Genomic DNA, 17,231 nt, shown 5'->3' on the forward strand with positions numbered 1-17,231 from the left:
CATCTAACCGGCACTCAGTCTTCCAACGCATCTTTGGCCTTTGACCCTGTTTCCCGCTTCCTTCTTTGTGAAAATCCATCCCGTGGCCTTCCCACCTTCCTGCCTACACGGCCTCCCCAGGACCTACCCTTGATCATGGGGGTTTGCTTTTTTTTTTTAATTTTGATTGGAGTATAGTTGCTTTACAATGTTGTGTTAGTTTCTGCCATATAGCAAAGTGACTCAGTTATACAGGTACATATATCCACTCTTTTTTAGGTTTCCTTCCCATTTAGGTCACCACAGAGCATTGAGTACCGTTCCCTGTGCTGTATAGTCGGTTCTCATTAGTTATATTTTATACATAGTGTCAATAGTGTATATATGTCCATCCCAATCTCGCAATCATCCCACACCCCCCTTTCCCCACTTGGTGTCCGTAAGTTTGTTCTTTACATCTGTGTCTCTATTTCTGCTTTGCAAATAAGTTCATCTGTACCATTTTTATAGATTCCACATATAAGTGATATTATACGATATTTGTTTTTCTCTTTCTGACTGGCTTCACTCTGTATGACAGTCTAGGTCTATCTACATCTCTGCAAATGGCACTATTTCGTTCCTTTTTATGGCTGAGTAATATTCCATTGTACGGGGGTTTGCTTTTTAAATAAATTGGCCATACGTTTAAGTATCCTATAAGTCTTCGTGCCCTGAAACTTCTGTTGCATATAAAGTTACCTAGCTTTCCTTGGACTAGAACTTGGGCTGCATTGTAATCAAACCTGAATCCTGACAAGAGTAGGCATGTGAAAACAGACCTTCTTAAAGACTTTAGAATTTCTGATGGTCTGAAAAATAAAGATGAAACAATGACTGTATTGGGGCTACAAGAAGATGGCGACGCCCATCTCAGGATTTTAAACCACTGCTGTAGCTGGACCCTTAGGCAACCGTTCAGTCTAATCTCAAGACTTCATAGTTCCTGTAAACTTCTTAGGTTGCATCACCATGAGATTTGGAGGCCTTACAGGGAAGAGACCATCAGAGAGTCCCACACGTGGACAGAGATGGGGCAGCACACAGCCATCTTCAGGGTCCAACGTGGGGCATGTTGCCAGCCCCAGGACACCCCCTTGAAATCTGGACCGCTGAGTCAGTGGTGGGGGCCTGAAAAGTTAACAAGAGGCAGATTAACAGGGGGAAAGAAAGCAAGTTTTATTCACACACATGTGAGTCTGTTCAGATGAAGGGGCTCCCTGAGCAGCTGGCTATAGGGGTTTATATACCAACTTAGTCAGGGAAAGGAAGGGGCAGAAAGGGCTGCTATGGGGAGACACATGAGCTTTTAGGGGGACACCTGGGAGGTGTGGCAACTGTGGTAATGTTTCTTTGTGCAATTTCTCATCCCTGTGTGAGGGGTCAGTCTCCTTCCCCCAAGAGGGAATAAAATGCTGTCTTTAGCCAGATGAAGGAAGCTCCAAAAAGGCTTCTTTCTGCATCAGCTGTCTCCGGTTCAAATACTCTTCATACCCACTCCGTGAGGCTGAGTGGGTCCCTCCAGGACTAACAGAGACCTTGCTTAGGGTTTGACCAGAAGGACCACTCCTCAGGGGCGTCTGCTCCAGGCTTAATGAGTTGTCTAAATAAGATCTCGATGCCTCCAGAAGGCCAGAGTTTCAGCATTTCCCTGTAGAAACAGGCAAAGATTCCTGAGCTCTGTTCTGTAATTTACTTTTCATTTCCAAGGCTTAACGATACATACTTGCTGTGGACTGAATATTTGTGTCCCCACCCCCAAATTCATACAGTGAAATCCTAACCCCATGCATGGTGTTGCTATTAGGAGTTGGGACATTGGGGGGAAGATTGGGTTGTGAGGGTGGAACCCTCATGAATGAGATTAGTGCCCTTATAAAAGGGACCCCAGAGAACTCCCATCCCTCTTCCCCATGTGAGGACACAGTCCGGCAAATGCGGAAGTGGGCCTCACCAGACACTGAATCTGCCAGCACCTTGATCTTGGACTCCAGCCTCCAGAACTGTGAGACATACATTTCTGTTGTTTATAAGCCATCCAGCCTGTAGCATTCTGTTATAGCTCCCTGAACGGACTAAGATAATATGTTTTTTAGACTACCCATGGGAAATAAATGTGTTTTCATTTCCCAAAGGCTTACTAGAGTTTTGGACTGCAATTGGAACAGGTGGGAATCTGAAAACAGTGCTCTCCTCCTGTGAACCCACCAGAGGTAGGAGGGCTGCCCCTACCCCGTTGGCTGTCATCCATCTTTAAAGAAAGGCACCGTGCCACTAAAACTCCGGTTTGAGACTCTCATCATTTATATTCAGTAATTCATCCACAGTGTGGCTCTCAACTATTTTCATATGTTAGCTTATCAGATTTTCAGTCCATCCCCGGGCTGCCGTATTTATCTTGTCTTCTATCCCTCTTATTTGATTTAATTCTCTATTTGTCTGGCTCTAACTGACCATCGGTAACTGTATAATAGAAGACAGAATGAGAAAATCTTTTTCCAGGCACTAATCTTTTAGAACCGTATCTGAGAGTCAGCGAGGAGAGAGGCTCAGATCTGCATTCCAATTGCTTTTTATTCTTTACATGAACAAGTTCTTTTTATTGCACCACTGGACAAACATTTCTGTAAGAGATCCAGTTATAATGATTAAGGAACTAATTCTAACTTCAAGCTACTTGAATAAATATTAACACGGGTCTCAGATAATTTAGGGAAACTGTAAAGAACTATTTATAACCTGAAGCTAATTTTTAAAAATAACTTACCACCGGACTGAGTCTTAGGTTTTAAGAAGTGGGCAAACATAGTGGGGTTCTACTTAATTTTTATTGTCTTGTTTGTGTTTTCCTGTGTTTTTCATATTTTCTATAATGAATACACATTACTTTTGAGAAGAGAAAAAGCAGATCTAAACTTAAACTTAAATTTGAACCTGGGAAAATGGGATGGACGTTTATGGGAAGGACCAAACGAACAACTTAAAATTCATTGTTTACTTTTAACTGCAGTTATATTTCCTTGCACCATTCAGAGTATTTACTGGCTTTGGGAGTGGGGGTGGAGGAAAAGTATGGTTAGTGAAGTGTGTTTAAACTGCCATATTGCGGTGCTGATATTCTGAAGTGTCACTGTTCTTAGGACTTTGCTCAGCACTTATACAACAATTCTTAACAACTACTGCTTGATGAGGGTGAAAGTATTAAAAATGTAGGTTGAAGCATATGAAATTGCTGGTGTTTGAGCTTTTGTGAGCTACTTTGGTAAATTCACTGTACATTTCTTGAGTGCACAATTGGAGAAGTTTGACAAATGTGTTCAGCGGTGGGACCATCACCACAATCCAGATAATGAACACGTCCGTCACCCCAAACCGTCCTTGTGTCCTTGTCACCCTCCTGCCCCGCCCTCCACTGCATAGATAGCCCACCATTTGTTCTCCATTCACCTGTTGGGTATTTGGGTAGTTTCCACTCTGCTACTACAATGGAGCTGCCGTGACCGTCCATACAAGTCTTGGTGTGGACGTGTGCTTTCATTTATCTTGGGTAAAAGCCTGGAAATTGAATGGATCATATGGTAGGTACATGTTTAACTTTTTTAAAAAATGCCACACTGCTTTCCCAAGTGCTTCTTGCAATTTATGTGCCCACTGGCAGTGGTTGAGAGCTCTAATTTCTTCGGTCTTTTTTTTTTTTTTTTTTTTTTTTTTTTTTTTTTGCGGTACGCGGGCCTCTCACTGTTGTGGCCTCTCCCGCTGCGGAGCACAGGCTCCGGACGCCCAGGCTCAGCGGCCATGGCTCACGGGCCCAGCCGCTCCGCGGCATGTGGGATCTTCCCGTACCGGGGCACGAACCCGTGTCCCCTGCATCGGCAGGCGGACTCTCAACCACTGCGCCACCAGGGAAGCCCCTCTTCGGTCTTTTAAATCGTGCCCATTCTCGTGGGTACACAGGGGAACCGCACTCTGGTTTCGGTTCGTATTTCCCTGCAGATGTTAAGCATATTTTCGTGGGTGTTATTGCTATCTGTAGATCTTCCTTGATGACATGACTATTCAGGACTTCCCTGGTGGCTCAGTGGTTGAGAATCCGCCTGCCAATACAGGGGACATGGGTTCGATACCTGGCCCGGGAAGATCCCACATGCCGCGGAGCAACTCAGCCCATGAGCCACAACTACTGAGCCCGCGTGCCTAGAGCCCCTGCTCCGCAACAAGAGAAGCCACCGCAGTGAGAAGCCCGCACACCGCAACGAAGAGTAGCCCCTGCTCGCCACAACTAGAGAAAGCCCCCATGCACAGCAACAAAGACCCAGCGCAGCCAAAATTAAATAAATAAACGCATTAAAAAAAGAAAGAAAGAAAGGACTATTCAGATCTTTGCACAGGTAGTAGTATTTTTTAAAAGCCCCGCAGATGATTGTAACGTGGGGAGATGGTTGAGAGTCACCGAGAGCAGCCCAAGCTCCACAAACACTAATCCCCATGGCAGCTTCTTGCGCCCTCTACTGGCGATGGGGGGTAGTACCCTCCCTTACCCAGGTTCAAGGAGAGGGTGAATCCTTCCAGAGCCCCGAGGACCCTTCTGGAGCCAACCTCAGCACGAATCTTGTAGGGGATGTCGAAGTGGAGAGGGATGGCCGTCTCCTCCCTTCCTCACACACGCCTCCATCGGTTAAGAAGGAAACTATAGGCCTAAAAAGGAATCAATCGTGTTAGGCCCCAAGGCAGCAGATCAAGACTTAATACCTAACCCAAATACAGTTTCAGCTTTTCCTGGAATGTGATGTTTAACCGACCAACCTGGCATTTCCTGGCCAGCACTACGGGGTAATCTGACTGATAGACCCACTCCAATCCCCCCCCCCAGAAGGGTGACCTCACCTCCAACAATGCATTCTTTGTTAATAATCCTCCCTCCCCCACTCCCTGCCACCTTTAAAACCCTTTCCTTTCCTGCAGCTCAATGAAGCTACTTTCTACATGCTAGATGGGCTGCTGCTGGGTTCATGAATCGTTCAATAAAGCCAGTTCGATCTTTTAAATTACTCATTCACTTGTTGTTGTCTAACACGATAAAGTTACAAAAGTGATACATGTGGTTTTTTGTTTGGTTGGTCTTGGGTTTTGGCCACACCCTGTGGCATGTGGGATATTAGTTCCCCCACCAGGGATCGAACCCGTGTCCCCTGCAGCAAAAGCTTGGAGTGTTAACCACTGGACCATCAGGGAAGTCCCTAGATGCAGTGTTGTGTTTTGTTTTGTTTTGCTTTTTACATCAAATGCAAAGTGTAAATGTAACACTACCTTGATACTTGCCCTGTCCATGCTCATCCGGAAGGGGTATTACTGTAAACAGTTGAGGGAAATTTTTTTTTTTAATTAAAAGAAAATCAGTTGAGAGAAATTTTAATGAAGAAAGCATGGACTTCCATCTTTGTTCTCTCTTTCAATTAATATGTGACCATGGGCAAGGCTCTGGGTATACTTAATGCATAATTTCCTCATCTGGAAATGAAGTTATTGCCTACTCTCCTTTTCTCATGGGGTTTTATGACAATTAAATGATGTGTGTGAAATGGAACATTTACAAAAATGTATCTGTACTAAGTCTTGATGGAAATGTCAACAATTGTCAAAGAATTTAAATTATTCTTACCACAGCCTTCAAATAAAACACAATTAAGTTGAAAACAAGCAATAAAAAGAGAGTTTGAAAACCTAACTGTTTGTAGCTTAGAATGAAACACTCATGAATTATGGAAGAAAGTATAGTGGGGAATCACAAAATATTTAGAACTGAACGTCAATGGGCAGTTTATTAAAGCTTGTGTGATGCAGCAAAGGCCATACTTAGAGGCAAATTTGTATCCTTCAGTGCATTTATGAAAAAGAAGAAACATTTAAGAGAACTAACTTAAGAGTTTGTTTTGGGACTTCCCTGCTGGTCCAGCGGTTAAGACTCTGAGCTTCCAATGCAGAGGGCACAGGTTCAATCCCGGGGAACTAAGATCCCACATGCTTCATGGCATGGCCAAAGAGGGGGAAAAAAAAAAGAGTTTCTTTTTAAAAGTTGAAAAAGGAACAGAAAGTAATTTTTTTAATCACAAGATAATTAAAAATAGCAAAAATTAATAAAAGTATAATCAAAGAAGCAATAGAAAGGGTGAATAAAACTGAAACCCAGTTTAAAAAAAGATTATTAATACTTCAAACTCTAGTAAGACTGACAAAGAAGAAAGAATCACAAATAAACTAGATATAGGATGAAAGGGTGATATGGCTACAGACTAAATTTAAAATAATAAGAATACTATACATGTTTTATACTAATATTTTGAAAGCTTGGATGAATAAATGATTTTCTGTAAAAACTGCTAAAGTTGACTGAATAAAAAATAGGAACTATAAATAAACTAATAATTAAAAAAATTAAGCCAGTAGTCAAAAGTCACCCTCAATCAAAAGATACCAAGCTTGGCCTCAGAAAGACAGATAACTCGTATTTCATACAGACTATATGAAAAAGTAGAAAAAGAGGGGAAATTACCCAAATCAGTTTGTGAGGCTGGTATAGGCTTGAATACAGAGTACAAGGAATGTGAAATATTGACCAATATCACTTGTGACTATAGGTGTAAACTCATAAATAAAGTATCAGCAAAGGAAATTCAGCAATGTATAAAAACACTAATGCACCATGACAAGGTAGTTTAGCCCAGGATTACAATATGTTGTGAATCAGAAGATGTATTGTTGTAATCCACTGCAATAATAGAATAAAGGACAAAAAACATATGATCACTTTAACAGTGACTTTTATTTGTCTGATAAAAGTCAATAATCATTTGTGATTTTTTTTAAAAAGTCTTAACAAACATGGAATCAAAGGGATTTTCCTTACCCTGAAGAAAAAGGTATTTTTCAGAAGCAAACATCACACTTCCTATTTTAACTTTAAAAGAATTTCCATTCAAGTAAAAGAAAGGCAAGGTCATTTGTTATAACCCCTATGATTCTTCAAGGGCATCCTGGCAAATACAGCAAGAAAAAAAGAAAACTAAGAGTTAACAGAAACTGGAAAGGAAGATGCAAATCTTGTTGTTATCTGGAGGTGATATAATTGCATATGTAGAAAATCTGAGATAATTGACAGAGAAATAATGGTTTTGTTGGAAGTAATATCTATGCTACAAAAAAGTCAATAGCATGTTATCATCAACCATAAATATTTATAAAATAGAATAGAAAAAGATGCCATTATTCATACATCAAAAGTTACCAAAAATAAATATAATACAGGATATATGAGACTTTTATGGAGAAAAGTATAATCATTGTTGAAAGACATTTTCAAAGATACAAATAAATGGAGAGTCATGTTATGACTTACGCATGAAATAAAGCTGAAAATGGTGAAGGTGTCTACTCTCCTCAAATTAATTTTTTTTGAATTTTTGAATTTTATTTTTTATGCAGCAGGTTCTTATTAGTTATCTATTTCATACATATTAGCGTATACATGTCAATCCCAATCTCCCAATTCATCCCACCACCACCACCACCACCACTTTCCCCCCTTGGTGTCCATACGTTTGTTCTCTACATCTGTGTCTCTATTTCTGCCCTGCAAACCAGTTCATCTGTACCATTTTTCTAGGTTCCACATATATGCGTTAATATATGATATTTGTTTTTCTCTTTCTGACTTACTTCACTCTGTATGACAGTTTCTAGATCCATCCACGTCTCTACAAATAATCCAATTTCATTCCTTTTTATGACTGAGTAATATTCCACTGGATACATGTACCACATCTTCTTTATCCATTCATCTGTCAATGGGTATTTAGGTTGCTTCCATGACCTGGTTATTGTAAACAGTGTTGCATTGAACACTGGGGTTCATGTGCCTTTTTGAATTATGGTTTTCTCTGGATATATGCCCAGTAGTGAGATTGCTGGGTCATATGGTAATTCTATTTTTAGTTTTTTAAGGAACCTCCATACTGTTCTCCATAGTGGCTGTATCGATTTACATTCCCACCAACAATGCAAGAGGGTTCCCTTTTCTCCACACCCTCCCCTCTCCAGCATTTGTTTTTTGTAGATTTTCTGATAATGCCCATTTGAACTGGTGTGAGGTGATACCTCATTGTAGTTTTGATTTGCATTTCTCTAATAATTTGTGATGTTGAGAAGCTTTTCATGTGCTTCTTGGCCATCTGTATGTCTTCTTTGGAGAAATGTCTATTTAGGTCTTCTGCCCATTTTTGGATTGGGTTGTTCCTTTTTTTTAATATTGAGCTGCATAAGCTGTTTATATATTTTGGAGATTAATCCTTTGTCCATTGATTCGTTTGCAAATATTTTCTCCCATTCTGAGGGTTGTCTTTTCATCTTGTTTATGGTCTCCTTTGTGGTACAAAAGCTTTGAAGTTTCATTAGGTCCCATTTGTTTATTTTTGTTTTTATTTCCATTACTCTAGGAGGTGGATCAAAAAAGATCTTGCTGTAATTTATGTCAACGACTGTTCTTCCTATGTTTTCCTCTAAGAGTTTCATAGTGTCTGGTCTTACATTTAGGTCTCTAATCCATTGTGAGTTTATTTTTGTGTATGGTGTTAGGGAGTGTTCTAATTTCATTCTTTTACATGTAGCTGTCCAGTTGTCCCAGGAACACTCATTAAAGAGACTGTCTTTTCTCCATTGTATATCCCTGCAATAGATTACTTGACCATAGGTGCATGGGTTTATCTCTCGGCTTTCTATTCTGTTCCACTGATCTATATTTCTGTTTTTGTGCCAGTACCATACTGTTTTGATTACTGTAGCTTTGTAGTATAGTCTGAAGTCAGGGAGTCTGATTCCTCCAGCTCCGTTTTTTTCCCTCAAGACTGTTTTGGCTATTCAGGGTCTTTTGTGTCTCTGTACAAATTTTAAGATTTTTTGTTCTAGTTCTGTAAAAACTGCCACTGGTAATTTTATAGGGATTGCATTGAATCTGTAGATTGCTTTGGATAGTATAGTCATTTTCACAATATTGATTCTTCCAATCCAAGAACATGGTATATCCCTCCATCTGTTTGTGTCATCTTTGATTTCTTTCATCAGTGTCTTATAGTTTTCTTAGTACAGGTCTTTTACCTCCTTAGGTAGGTTTATTCCTAAGCATTTTATTCTTTTTGTTGCAATGGTGAATGGGATTGTTCTCTTAATTTCTCTTTCTGATCCTTCGTTGTTAGTGTATAGGAATGCAAGAGATTTCTGTGCATTAATTTTGTATTCTGCAACTTTACCAAATTCATTGATTAGCTCTAGTAGTTTTCTGGTGGCATCTTTAGGATTCTCTGTGTATAGTATCATGCCATCTGCAAACAGTGACAGTTTTACTTCTTCTTTTCCAATTTGTATTCCTTTTATTTTTTTTCTTCTCTATTGCTGTGGCTACGACTTCCAACACTATGTTGAATAATAGTGGCAAGAGTGGACATCCTTGTCTTGTTCCTGATCTTAGAGGAAATGCTTTCAGTTTTTCACCATTGAGAGTGATGTTTGCTGTGGGTTTGTCATACATGGCCTTTATTATGTTGAGGTAGGTTTCCTCTATGCCCACTGTCTGGAGAGTTTTTATCATAAATGGGTGTTGAATTTTGTCAAAAGCTTTTTCTGCATCTATTGAGATGATCATATGGTTTTTATTCTTCAATTTGTTAATATGGTGTATCACATTGATTGATTTGCATATATTGAAGAATCCTTGCATCCCTGGGATAAATCCCAGTTGATCACGATGTACGATCCTTTTAATGTGTTGTTGGATTCTGTTTGCTAGTGTTTTGTTGAGGATTTTTGCATCTATATTCATCAGTGATATTGGTCTGTAATTTTCTTTTTTTGTAGTATCTTTGTCTGATTTTGGTATCAGGGTGATGGTGGCCTCATAGAATGAGGTTGGGAGTGTTGATTCATCTGAAATTTTTTGGAAGAGTTTGAAAAGGATGGGTGTTAGCTCTTCTCTAAATGTTTGCTAGAATTCACCTGTGAAGCCATCTGGTCCTGGACTTTTGTTTGTTGGAAGATTTTTAATCACAGTTTCAATTTCATTACTTGTGATTGATCTGCTCATATTTTCTATTTCTTCTTGGTTCAGTCTTGGACAGTTATACCTTTCTAAGAATTTGTCCATTTCTTCCAGATTGTCCATTTTATTGGCATAGAGTTGCTTGTAGTAGTCTCTTAGGATGCTTTGTATTTCTGTGGTGTCCGTTGTAACTTCTCCTGTTTCATTTCTAATTTTATTGATTTGAGTCCTCTCCCTCTTTTCTTGATGAGTCTGGCTAAAGGTTTATCAATTTTGTTTATCTTCTCAAAGAACCAGCTTTTAGTTTTATCGATCTTTGCTATCATTTTCTTTGTTTCTATTTCATTTACTTCTGCTCTGATCTTTATGATTTCTTTCCTTCCACTAACTTTGGGTTTTGTTTGTTCTTCTTTCTCTAGCTCCTTTAGGTGTAAGGTTAGATTGTTCATTTGAGATTTTTCTTGTTTCTTGAAGTAGGCTTGTATTGCTATAAACTTCCCTCTTAGAACTGCTTTTGCTGCATCCCATAGGTTTTGGATCATCGTGTTTTCATTGTAATTTGTCTCTAGATATTTTTTGATTTCCTCTTTGATTTCTTCAGTGATCTCTTGGTATTTAGTAACGTATTGTTTAGCTTCCACGTGTTTGTGATTTTTACATTTTTTTTCCTTGTAATTGATTTCTAAACTCATAGTGTTGTGGTTGGAAAAGATGCTTGATATGATTTCAATTTTCTTAAATTTACCGAGGCTTGATTTGCGACCCAAGATGTGATCTATCCTAGAGAATGTTCCATGTGCACTTGAGAAGAAAGTGTAATCTGCTGTTTTTGGATGGAATGTCCTGTAAATATCAATTAAATCTGTCTGGTCTATTGTGTCATTTAAATCTTGTGTTTCCTTATTAATTTTCTGTCTGGATGATCTGTCCATTGGTGTATGTGAGGTGTTAAAATCCCCCACTATTACTGTGTTACTGTTGATTTCCTCTTTTATAGCTGTTAGCATTTGCCTTATGTATTGAGGTACTCCTATGTTGGGTGCATATATATTTATAATTTTTATATCTTCTTCTTGGATTGATCCCTTGATCGCTATGTAGTGTCCTTCCTAGTCTCTTGTAATATTCTTTATTTTAAAGTCTATTTTATCTGATATGAGTATTGCTACTCCAGCTTTCTTTTGATTTCCATTTGCATGAAATATCTTTTTCCATCCCCTCACTTTCAGTCTGTATGTGTCCCTAGGTCTGAAGTCGGTATCTTGTAGACAGCATATATATGGGTCTTGTTTTTGTATCCATGCAGCGAGCCTGTGTCTTTTGGTTGGAGCATTTAACCCATCCATGTTTAAGGTAATTATCAATATGTATGTTCCTATTGCCATTTTCTTAATTGTCATGGGTTTGTTCTTGTATGTCCTTTTCTTCTCTTCTGTTTCCCACTTAGAGAAGTTCCTTTAGCCTTTGTTGTAGAGCTGGTTTGGTGGTGCTGAATTCTCTTAGCTTTTGCTTGTCTGTAAAGCTTTTGATTTCTTCATCGAATCTGGATAAGATCCTTGCTGGGTAGAGTAATCTTGGTTGTAGGTTCTTCCCTTTCATCACCTTAAATATATCGTGCCACTCTCTTCTGGCTTGTAGAGTTTCTGCTGAGAAATCAGCTGTTAACCTTATGGGAGTTCCCTCGTATGTTATTTGTCATTTTTCCCTTGTTGCTTTCAATAATTTTTCTTTGTCTTTAATTTTTGTCAATTTGATTACTTTGTGTCTTGGCGTGTTTCTTCTTGGGTTTATCCTGCCTCGGACTCTCTGCACTTCCTGGACTTGGGTGGCTATTTCCTTTCCCATGTTAGGTAAGTTTTTGACTATAATCTCTTCAAATATTTTCTCAGGTCCTTTCTCTCTGTGTTCTCCTTCTGGGACCCGTATAATGTGAATGTTGCTGTGTTTAATGTTGTCCCAGATGTGTCTTAGGCTGTCTTCATTACTATTCATTCTTTTTTCTTTATTCTGATCTGTGGCAGTGAATTCCACCATTCTGTCTTCTAGGTCACTTATCCGTTCTTCTGCCTCAGTTATTCTGCTATTGATTCCTTCTAGTGTATTTTCTTTCCAGTTATTGTAGCTCTGTTTGTTTGTTCTTTAATTCTTCTAGGTGTTTGTTCTTTAATTCTTCTAGGTCTTTGTTAAACATTTGTTGCATCTTCTCGATCTTTGCCTCCATTCTTTTTCCAAGATCCTGGATCATCTTCACTATCATTATTCTGAATTCTTTTTCGGGAAGGTTGCCTATCTCTGCTTCATTTAGTTGTTTTTCTGGGGTTTTATCTTGTTCCTTCATCTGGTGCAAAGTCCTCTGCCTTTTCATTTTGTCTGTGTTTCTGTGAATGTGGTTTTCCTTCCACAGGCTGCAGAATTGTAGTTCTTCTTGCTTCTGCTGTCTGCCCTCTGGTCTCCTCAAATTAATTTTTAAAGTCAATGCAATTCTAATCAAAATAACAACATATATTTTATGGAAGTTGACAAGCATACCCAAAATTCACCTAAAAGGGCACAGAACCACCATTTGACTCAGCAGTTCTACTCCAAGGTACTTCCCCGAGAGAACTGAAGACATATGTCCAAGCACAAAATCTTGTACATGAATATTCACACAGCATTATTCATAGTAGCCAAAAAATGAAACAAACCACATGTCCACCAATGGATGAATGGATAAATAAAATGTGGTCTATCCACAAGATGGAGTACTTTTCAGTCATAAAAAGGAATGAAGCACTGACACATGCTACACCCTGGATGAACCTTGAAAACGTGCAGCTGTGTGAAAGAAATCAGGCCACATATTCATTCCATTTTTATGAAATATCCAGAACAGGCACATCTGTAGAGACAGACAGTCCATTAGTGGTGGCCAGGGGCTCAGGGAGGGGTCATGGAATATGGAGTGACTGCTGATGGGCACGGATTTCTTTTCGGAGTAATGAAAATATTCTAAAATTCGGAAAACATTATAAGTGGACTTGCCCTACTCCCTACTAAGATTGTTAGCAATGGAAACCATGTGTCATTATTGCCCGGGTGCTAAGCACACAAATGCCCATCAGTAGAGGAGAAAAGAGAGCGCATAACCGTACAAGGGAATACTGCTCAGCCTTCAAAGGAAGGAGACTCTGCCCCATGCCACAGCGTGGATGAACCAAGGACATTGTGTTTCGGGGTCTGTCACAGGCTGTAATCAGGCCAGGACTGGGGTCCCACCTGAGCTGGACAGGGAGGGACCAACGTCCCAGCTCAGATGGTTGTTGCAGGATTTGGTTCCTTGTGGCCCATTAGACCGAGGGCCTCAGTTTCTTTCTGTCCGTTACCTGAGACCATCGTCAGCTCCTTGCCATGTGGGACTATCCATAATGCAGCTCTGTCATCAGCTGGTAAGGGAGAGGGACATTGGGGTCTGCTAGGGGATGAAGACACATCTATGTTACGTGGTCATGGAACAGCTCCCATCCCTCTGCCACATTCTACTGGTTAGGAGCAAGTCACAGTTCCGCCCACACTCAAGGGGTTGGGATCCCACAGAGGGTGACCCCAGCGGCGGGATCATGGGCCCAAGTCAATCTGCCCGCCACACCTGGGCTGTTGGTAAAATGGTCCCAAGGGCAAACACACCCTTGTAAGCCCCAAGCTGACTCTACCCTGTGCTTTCACAGGGCAGGGTATTCCTTCTAACATCAGTCCCATGAGGCCCCAGAGAAGAGCAATTCAATTCTGGAAACATCACTGTTTACTTTCTAACACCTGGACACAGAATCTGGCTCCTAACGCTTCTTTTGGAGGCTAGACTCATCCTCACCTGTGTACTAAGTTATAAACACCCAATGGGTGTGGTTCCTCATTTAGTTAAGCAACAAGTGCAGGTTTCTCACCCAAAAAGATGGTTACTTCTAAATATTACTAGAAATGAGATTTAAAGGAAGAAAATCTCAACATTGGGAAAAGAGAGCATTTTTCCAAGGAGTCCCAGTTGAACCTGTTAATAGAGCTTTTAACTGCAGGGAGATGTGTCACAGACCGCAGAAAGCAGTATTTTGTAGAAAATCCAAAGACAGGTTGTCCGGAACAGGAAAGACAGCAACAGGACAAGAAGCCAACAGCACGTTTCTGGGCTTGGACAGAGTTCTTCTCAAAGGTCCAAGTGTCTAACGGGAGGAGTAGCCAAGGGAAACTACAATATGTACTCAGAGGTGTTCTGGAAGCCTGAAGATGGACACTGAGGTAAAATCAGAGGAGTGTGTGCTGTCCCAGGGGCCTGGTGTCCGGGAGGGGGTACAGTAAGTCCCCTACATACAAACGAGTTCTATTCTGACAGCGCGTTCGTAAGTCCAGTTTGTTCATAAGTCCAACACAGTTAGCCTAGGTACACAATCGGCTATATAGCACTGTACTGTAATAGGTTTATAATACTTTTCACACAAATAATACATAAAAATCAAACACAAAAAATAAAGAAAACATTTTTAATCTTACAGTACAGTACCTTGAAAAGTACAACAGTTGGCGTATGGGGGCTGGCATGGAGAGAACAGGCAAGAAGAGTTACGAGGAGGGAGAGGAGGTGGGAGAGGGTAGAGCTGAAAGATCCTCAGCAATAGGAGACGGAGGGCGAGCTGCAGTTTCACTCACGCCTGAGGTTGCTGGAACGCACGGTCACATCTTTGAAAGCTCGCACCTTGAGGCTTCGTATGTAGGGGAATTGCCTTATCAGGGCAGAGCTGTCTTTATATGGATGTGTCAGACCCACCTCCCCCCTGTTGGGTAGGAGCAGAAGCCCGTTTGCAAATACCAGCGTCATTAGTAGCCGGGCAGCATTGATCACACTGTCCTTGAGACCAGTGGTAAAAAATGTCCACATATTGAGATGCAGGGAAGACATTGTGGCTTATGCACGAGTTAACTTGAATTTTACGCTAACTGAACCAGCCTGACCGTGGCCTATCAGACACACATTGTACATCTGCTTTAATTGGTAAAGAAAAGGTAAAGAAAAGGGCACATTGACCGGAAGTAAAAAATGTCCATGTTAAAAAAAGCTTGGGCTTCCCTGGTGGCACAGCGGTTGAGAGCCCGCCTGCCGATGCAGGGGACACGGGTTCGTGCCCCGGTCCGGGAAGATCCCACATGCCGCGGAGCGGCTGGGCCCGTGAGCCATGGCCGCTGAGCCTGCGCGTCTGGAGCCTCTGCTCCACAACGGGAGAGGCCACAGCAGTGAGAGGCCCGCGTACCGCCAAAAAAAAAGAAAGAAAAATAAAGCTTAACTGCCTCCCATCCTGAGATGTCAGTGCTGGTCGTCCTCTGATGATAAGACTCCCTTCCCTGGTCTAGGGCCACACTGACTCGCTGTGTACATGCTGATCTGTGTGTGTTTTTCCTTGAAATGTATCCTGGACTTGTTTAAGGTGCTTTGCTCTGACAAGATATAAAACTGTGCTGGCAACCGTGCTTCTCTGGAGCAGTTTCTCAGAGTTATCTGGGAAGAGGGCTTCTGGGCTAGTTCTCAGTTTGGCTCAAATAAAACTCTTCTATTCTTGTTGTAGATTGTTTACTGATTATTTGCGTCGACACCAGCAGGGCTGTGGTTGATGGTAGTGCTCTGCCCTTCACCTCTGCCAGGCTGACTATCTCCGGGCCTCTTCTCAGTGTCCCTCCAACACTGGAGAACAGGCTGCTTAGAGATCAAACAAAATACTTGCCCTTTGAATCTTGTCTGTTGGCTGTTTGACACAGTACAAAAGTGAAGTCAACCCAAAGAAAGAAAACTCCACCTGTGATAATGACCCCCGGTGCAGCATCTAAGACCTACTTTTTCTCACGAATTAATATATATTTTATTATTTGGCTGAGAAACGTGAGCCTCAGAAAGGCTAGAGGTATAAATTAACCTGTGTGGGGTAGGGTAGATCACACCCAGACGCCAGCTCTGCTGCTTTTTAGTGTCTGGGTCTCATTTTCTTCAGCAGTAACATGGTGTTAGGTTCCCTACCCCCTCAAGAAAAAAACAGATAAAAGCCCTAGTACCTCAGATGTTGGGGAGCCCAGTGTTGCCCAACTCAGCATCGCTGGGACCCAGGCTCTCTCCATCACTCTCCCCGCCTCTGCCGAATATTGGCTCAGGTTCAGGCAAGATGACCTCAGGGCCCCGAGACAGCTTCCCCAGGTCCAGGTACGTGTAAAGACTGGACTACCCGCTTTGCCTCTTTAAGAGCATAGAACCCACTCCTCGAAACTTGCCTCATAGCCTAGTGGCCAGGATGGCATTGCTCATGCATAAACCCTACCAAGGGAAGTGGGGTCACAGTGCCAGGTTAGATCAGTCCGGATCAACCTTCACACCTGGGGAGAGAGCCGCCATTCCGAGTAAAGTGACAGCATCACACCTAGGCCAATCAGGAAGAAGGTGGCTCTTGGGCAGGTCCCCCCCCCCCCCCCGCTGCCTCTTCTTCCTCGTTTCCCAGCAGTGCCCAGCCTCTCAGTCGTGGCACTGGGCACCCTGTTTGTATTTTGTGGGTCCACCTGATCTACACTAGCCCCAGCACCTTGCAGGTGCCCTGTGCATGTAAAGAATTAGTACCTGTTTGTTGAAGTGAATTAAGTAGCCTTCGACATATTGGTTCTGCCTTACAAACCTCTAATTAAAACAACACCATAACCATATCATGATGGCCCAGGCTAGAAACTTGACCAGGCACCAAGCCTGTGACCTGGAACGTCTCTTAATCTCCACAGAAGCAAAGCCGCTAATTCCCCTTGCTCTAATAAAGCACGCCTATGTGGAATTCATTCCTCTGGCCTTTTGAGTTGAAGGCAAACAGTGTGGTCTGTGCTTTTCTCTAAAGTATTTATGGGCGATCTAAGCCCACATGAATTGCTTCATCCTATTATTCACATTTTCTAATTGTTCCCCACGTCTCCTAGATGGAGGGTAACAAAACTTTGATGCTCAGATTTTTACTTAGTGACTCATGTGGCCTACAGAATAAGCAAATGATTTTCCTCCACAAACTTGGACTGCATCGTTGTTTTTTTCTACCCAATAAACTTGTTAACTCTGCCAAATGTTTTTTAAATTTAATAG

At 41.4% G+C, this 17,231-nt stretch overlaps 1 long non-coding RNA gene across 1 annotated transcript; it reads right to left on the reverse strand.

Annotated features, from left to right (window-relative positions):
- Window positions 1–605: 605 nt before the first annotated feature.
- Window positions 606–5,865, reverse strand: LOC116743140. The gene is made up of 3 exons (XR_004346691.1): window positions 4,557–5,865; window positions 3,466–3,573; window positions 606–1,669 (listed from the first exon to the last, which is right to left on the reverse strand). It is a non-coding gene; the product is annotated as an uncharacterized LOC116743140 (long non-coding RNA).
- Window positions 5,866–17,231: the final 11,366 nt, after the last annotated feature.

This window comes from Phocoena sinus, chromosome 18, assembly GCF_008692025.1.
Source record: "Phocoena sinus isolate mPhoSin1 chromosome 18, mPhoSin1.pri, whole genome shotgun sequence".
Classification (NCBI taxonomy): Eukaryota; Metazoa; Chordata; class Mammalia; order Artiodactyla; family Phocoenidae; genus Phocoena; species Phocoena sinus.